The 7,189-nt window shown below is 38.6% G+C and overlaps 1 pseudogene; it reads right to left on the minus strand.

Moving 5' to 3' along the window:
- Nucleotides 1–283: 283 nt before the first annotated feature.
- The window catches only part of LOC106734902 (olfactory receptor 4C16-like), a 33,915-nt pseudogene continuing 27,009 nt past the window's right edge, over nucleotides 284–7,189 (minus strand).

Raw genomic sequence — 7,189 nt, forward strand, 5'->3', positions numbered from 1 at the left:
TTCTCAAAATGGCGAAGCTCTTAAGATGGCTCCCTTATGCAGTGCCCTCCACATGTTCCCCTTTTTTATTTTATTAAAGAGAGGAGAAAATGCCTGGGGGAATCATGCCTGTCTTAGTTTAGAGTCATTTTTAGAGCCACATGTCCATCCTTACCCGTCATTGGAGAATCCCATTGCGATGATGGGTTTCCTGTCTTAGGTGGGAGGAGTGTACAGCTGTTAGGCTCAGACTCTCTTACCCATCTTTGGCTAACCGATTCAGCCCCTCAGGCAGGAGCAATGTTTAGGCTCCATGATATTCCATCTCCATGTTGTGGTAGTGGACTTGGATAGGCTGCATTTTTATGGAGTCATCGATTTGGCGTTTAAAGAAAGCCATGAGCTTATTAAAGAGAACAGGCCCCCAAAAGCAAACGATCAGTAAACCCAGAATCGGACCAAGTATGGGGAGGAAAAAGGGGAGGAGTCCATTCCATGCAGTAAAGAAGGGGTTATCGGTGAGTTGTTTCTTTCATTCAAGAAGATTCTCTGGTATTTGGTTGAGCTTGTCACAAATGATGTCAGACTTGTTGGCATAAAAGCAGCAGCATTCCTGTAAAGCAAGACAGAGACGCCCCTGTTCTGCCAAGAGGAGGTCTAACCTACGTCTGTTTTGTAGTACTACCTCTGCAAGGGAATCCAATTGGTCCTGAATAAAGGTAACTGTGGAAGCCAATTCTTGGACATCAGAGATAAGGCCCTTAGTAATTTCTTTAAGGTGTAGAGAGTATCCTAATCCAGTGGAGCCAGCAGCTATAGCTGCAGTGATGCCTAAGGTGGCAAGAATAGGGAGGAACTGTATAGCACGCTTGCATCTCATGCATTTGGAATTACCCCAAATTAAATCAAAAGTAGGAATGGGAACTGGTTCATCTCCTTTAATAACATCTACGTCAGGGATAAGTATGGGAAGAACACAAGAGCCAACCCAGTGTTCGGTAAAAACGTGTAAGCTAAGTTAGTGCCACAAACAAAAACTGTATTATGTGGAGTGCACAAATTAGATGTAAAGGCAGCATGTATCTTATCAGTAGGGAGGAACTGTATAGTGCATTTGGATCTACCAGGAATGAAGTCAAAATTAGGGACGGGGACTGGTTCATCCCCTTTGGCAGTTTTTGCACAATTTAAGAGGTTGATTTTGTTTTTGACCACCAATATTTTTTGTTCTTCAAGTTGTTTAATTTTATTCAGAACCTCTTCCCTAGGATCAATAACCAGCATCACCAAAGGTGGTGCAGATGAAACCGAGTTGTAAGATGGCGGTCGTTTTTTGATAGGCGACCATTTTGAATGATTGTACTTGGCTGCCTCTGTTTCTAATGTTTCTTCTTCAGGTGGCCATTTTGGGTGATTGTATTTGGCTGCTTTTGTTTCTAAAGTTTTTTCTTTAGTCAGCCATTTTGGATTACTGTATTTGGCTGCCTTTGTTTCTAAAATTTCTTTTTCAGCCTCAGTTAATTGGTCATCCAAATGAGCTTTAAGTTCTGTAAGAGATGGGTATAATTTTTTCTGAGGCTTTTTTAAGTTTGTAACTTTCTCATTGACTCTTGGTTTTTTAATTTGTTTTGGTTTGATATCCAATTGTTTATTAAGTTCTGTCACTTTTTCCTCACTGTCCAAAGAAATTAAATCTTTTTCTTTTTTGGTGCCAGGGTCTATTTTAGTTTCCATGGTATCTTCACTATCTGTCTAAGTTTTAATTTTTTGCATAATTTATTCTCCTTCTGCTACAACTGCCGCAATTTTAGGGTCAGTTAGCTGGCACCTAATGATCTCATCTATTAGGTTCCAATAAGAGAGGAAAGAAATAAAGAAAGAAAGTAATTGTTTAATCTTAATTTTAACTCCGCATGTCTTGAGGGCTTCAGTAAGCCCATGAACAAATAACTCACGTTCAATCATTTCTTCTCCCATAGTTACCCTTATTTCTTGTTAAGTAACCTTTGTTACTTACCTGGACGATTCTCTGCCATCCTCTTCCATTTTCCGCCATGGCCTTTCTCTTTATTTCAGAGCTCTTCACTGGATCCCTCGTACCCAGTTCCCTTGTCTGGGCGCCACATGTCCCTACCTTCAGGACAGTCGAACAGTCGCCTTGGGGAGGGAGTGAGAGATGTGACAAACACACAGACACACAGAGTGGAGACAAGACAAGATGCTGATCAAGTCTTCTTTTTATTGAAGAAGAATTAAGAACTTATATACAGGCTGGTGGGCACTGATTGGTTGCCTGAAATGCAAATGAGATAGAACAGCATGAACAAATCATTGGTTTGGGTGGATCTCTCCCATTGCCTAGAAACACAACAGCCCCACAGGAGAACAGTTGGTCACATGATTTCTGAGATATGGTTTGCTCAGTGAGGAAGTGAAACCTAAGGGTTTCTAAGATGGTGAACAGTTCTCAGGATGGTGAAGCTCTTAAGATGTCTCCCGTATGCAGTGCCCTCCACATTGGTTGAAATGATTTTCCTTGAAAACTTTGAATTTATCTTCCCATTCTTTCCTAGCTTGCATTGTTTCCATTGAGAGGACCAAAGTTAACCTAATGGGATAACCTTTTAAGTAACTTGACAGTTCTCTCTTGCCATGTTTAGAATCATGTCTATATTTGTAATTTTGGCCAAACTCATTATGATGTGCCATGGAGTGAATCCTCTTAGATTAATTCATATTAAGTTGCTAGGTTCTTTAGGTTCATTCTATGGTTTAGATTACATACCTATGTGGACATTTAAAAATATTTTTAAATCATTATGCTAATTTATTTAATGAATTCAGTCATTGTACATCACTACAGTTTGTAAAATGAATTGCCTAACACAAATATACTTCACCCTACTCCAGTTGAAGGTATCATACACATCATCATCAACAGATAATTCACTATTTCTGTGTCCCCTGTCTTCCTACTCTGTTTTTCTCTTTGATTCCTTTCTCTCAATCTCCTTCATCTCCAAACCTCTTCCTACACTGTCTCCAGTATTCATAACCATTTTTACATGCTTCTATATCCTAGAATATTTCAGTTTGTGCCATATAGTGTGGACAGTCAATATATGTTAAATGGAGACATACAATGTCTTTCCTTCATAACCTGGCTCACTTCACTCAGCGATAAATCTTCCACATTCATTCACTTTCTATCAACTGCTTGGGTCTCTTTTTTTTATGCAAAGTAGTATTGCATAGAATAGAAGTGCCACAATTTTTTAATCTGTTGATCTTTTTATGAATATTTAGGTTGTTAAATGTCTTAGCAATTGTGAAGAATGCCAAAATATACATAGGTGTGCAAGCACTTTTACAACTGAGCATTTTCCTATCCTTTGGGTAGGCATCTCACTTCCTGAACCCAAAATACATACAACGCTGTGACAACCAAAACAGCATGGTATTGGCACAAACATAGACATGTAGATAAATGGGACAAAATAGAAATCTCAGAAATAACCCCCAAAACATACAGCCAGTTTATTTTTGACAAAGGGGATCAGTCGATTCCATGGGATAAAGAAAACCTCTTTAGCAAATGGTGCTGGAAAAACTGGGTATCCACTTGCAAATAGATTAAACTGGACCCCTATCTCTGACCATTAACAAAACACAACTCATGGGAACCAGCAGTTAGCATAATTGCTATGTTGTTGTACTCGCACGTAGTTGACCACGGTTTGCATTCCAGACCTGGTGGTTTAAAACTCACACCGGGCATGTGTGTGTGCGTGACCAAGATCCCAAGAGGAGAAGGGATTGCGGTGTGACCATCCCCCCTGGGGGGTGATTTCTCGCTTTCTGTCTCTATGTCTCTGTCTGTCTAAAGAGCACACGTACCCTATAGCAAAAACCTCTCCCCACCAAATAAAAAAAACAGCACACAACTCCACACAAGTGGATTAAAGATCTAAACCTAAGACCTCAAACTATGAAACTACTGGTAGTAAACACTTGGGAAACTTTGGAAGATACTAGAATAGGCAAAGACTTCCTAAATAAGACTTCCAAAGCACAGGCAATAATCACAAATGTAGACAAATGGGATTTCATCAGACTAAGAATTTCATCACAGCAAATTACACAGTAATTAGTGTTCACATGTTGAAATATTCACTTTGTAAGCCAAATAGCATGGCTGAATGTATAAAAGAAAATGAAATAAAATAATAATAATAATAAAGACCTATGACTCAGCAAGGGACTGATAACCAGAATGCAGAGGGAATTCCAGAGGCATATATAAAAGAAAATAAAATGATCAACCCAATTAATGATGGCAAAAAAAAAAAACAAGCCAAACAAACAACTCTCTAAGGAAGACACATGTACAACCAAAGAGCATATGAAAAAATACTCAACATTCCTTATCACAAGAGAGGTGCAAATCAAAACCACAAAGAAATACCACCTAACCACATTCAAAATGGCTAAGATTTAAAAAATTAAAAAAATAAGAACCACCAGATGGCATAGTAATTATGTTGCCAGATTCCTCCATAATTGACCGAGGTTTGAGTTCCAGACTTGGTGGCTTAAAACTCACACTGAGAGCATGTACTTGCCCAAGATCCCAAGAGGAGAATGGAGGAGAAAGGGTGTGATTTCTCACTTTCTGTCTCTCTTTCTCCTCAGCAAGTTCACACCCTAAGGCAAAAAACTCTCTCTCTCACAAAAAAAAAAAACAAAACAAAACAAAAAAACAAACAAACAAACAAAAAAAACAATAAAAACAACAACAAAAAAAACCTAAGTGCTGTTAAGGCTGTGCTTAAAAGGGAATCTTCCTACACTGTTGGTAGGAATGTAAATTAGTACAGCCACTGTGGAGATCAATATGGAGGTCCCTCAAGATCATTGCTTATTTTTTACCAGTTGACTGACAACCAATCAATCAACTGATCATCAATCAACTGGCTATGATTTGCCGCGGAGAATATCAGCTTATGTTTTTTGTACTTCTTAGGTCTGGATCTACGAATATGTCTCTAGATTTTGAAAGTTTTTACCAAATATTTTATGGACTAAATTATCAAAACCTTATTATATTCTTCACCATTTTATGCACCAATTATTTGAATTTTGAGAGTTCAATGGTATCTAGTACATTCTTTATGTTATCTACATTTTTTCCCATTCTTTTTGGTGATTTTGTCTAGGTCAGAGGTTTTGACTTCTAGGTCCCACATTTAATCATTTAATAATCTAATCTGCTATTAACACTTTTGAGTGAAGTTTTAATTTCCTATATTACATGCTTCATCTCTAACAATTCCTTTTGATTCTTTTTTATGGTGTCTATTTATTTTTTTTTTTTGAAATCATGGAAGGACTTCCTCCTCTCCTGTAGTTCATTGTCTTTTCTCTTGCATTTCATTTAGTTTTGTCACTATAAATATTATGAATATTTTATCTGACATTTCTATGAGTTTTATTGTACTGTCTGTGGATGTCAAGAAGTTGTTCTTTCTTTTGAGAAAAAAAAGTTGTTGTCTTTTTATGTTTCTTGTGACTGCTCTAGTTTCTGGTCACTTAATGTATTGCACATTTCTTCTAAATTTCTTGGAGTTACAACTATTTTTTCAAGGGGATAGAAGCATTCTACTTCTCTGATGTGTTTTTTGGAGTGGGCCTCATATTTCAATCTAAGAACGGTGTATATAGTCAGTTTGAGGTGCATGGTTCTTTCCAAAGGCTTAGGACTAGGTGTACCTGGAGTTAAACTGGAGGTTGTAACTGAAAGAAGAGGTAATACTCACAGGAAGCACATTACTTGGGCTAGTAAAATATGACCTCTCAATGGACACAGGAATTCAAAAAATCACTGGTGTGGGGAGTTGAATTGCTGTCTCTCAGCAGTTCCATCACTCTGTCCCCCTGAGGATGGCTCTGCTCCATATCTAGAACCCATAGAATCCAATAGTCCAGGGCATAGGGAAAAATGAGACACTGGAAACCACTACTCAATCACCTGGGAGTTTATCCCCTTAACTTTTTGAAGTACCCTAGTATTATCAGGTAGGTGACACTGTCGCTAGGTCACCTGGCTGTAATGCTGGAAATCACATGGCCAATCACAGGTTAAGATACTAAAATCTGCCTGAAAACTTGCTGCCTTAAAACATTCATGCTCGAGTAGTTCCAGACACCAGGCGGACTGAGGCTGCAGGCCCGACCCCTACGAACCCTCACTCATCCCCACCTTTCCTCCACCTTGGACCCCAGGTTGGTTGTCTGGGACTTTAAGATGAACTCCCACCTCACTAGCAAATCAGATCAAACCGGCCAGTAGTTCCAGACACCAGGCAAACTGAGGCTGCAGCCCTTACCATCCTGGTCCTGTCACTCATCCTTTGGCCCTTTCCCACTACCCTTTGGACTCTCTGAATTTTGATGATTTGGGGACATCCAGGACTAGGGGCAAGAGTTAATAGTAATGGTGAGAAACAGGTAGGCCAACCATAAGAGAAATCATTAATTTTCTAATCCTGTACAATGCTTAACACTCAGAGATACCTTAAATAAATTAGGAAGCAAAATATAGATTACCTGATGACTAGGAACAATCAAAGAGACCCAAAAAAGATGAGCAACCAACAAAAGACCTCTCCCTCATGGGAAATCCTCAAGCCAAAGTGACCCATAGTCAGTACAATGGACGTCATGGACACATCTGATCAATAATTCAGAATATTTGTAGTGAAAAAATTAACTGAGATGGAAAATAAAAGAGAAAAGGAGCTCCAGCAGATGAGGAAGTCCTTTCATGACTTGAAAGAAGAAATGGATACCTTAAACAAGAACCAGATGGAACTTCAAGGATTGAAGAATGTGATACAGGAAATCAAAACCTCCCTTGAAAGTATTAAAAGTAGGTTAGACCAGGCAGAAGATTGAATCTCTAACATAGAAGACAAAACATCTGACTTAGAAAAAAGTATCAAGAAGATTGAGAAAACAACCATGAAAAATGAGGATAATATACGAGGAATACTGGATACCATTAAGTGCCCCAACATCTGGATAATTGGTATTCCAGAAGAGGAAGAAAATAATAAGGCCCTAGATAATTTATTCCATGAAATCCTGGAAGAAAACTTTCCAAACCTAGAAAGGCATTCAAATATCCAGACCCAAGAAATACATAGGACCC

This window comes from Tupaia chinensis, unplaced genomic scaffold (assembly GCF_000334495.1).
Source record: "Tupaia chinensis unplaced genomic scaffold, TupChi_1.0 Scaffold000037_18, whole genome shotgun sequence".
NCBI classification, from domain to species: Eukaryota; Metazoa; Chordata; class Mammalia; order Scandentia; family Tupaiidae; genus Tupaia; species Tupaia belangeri.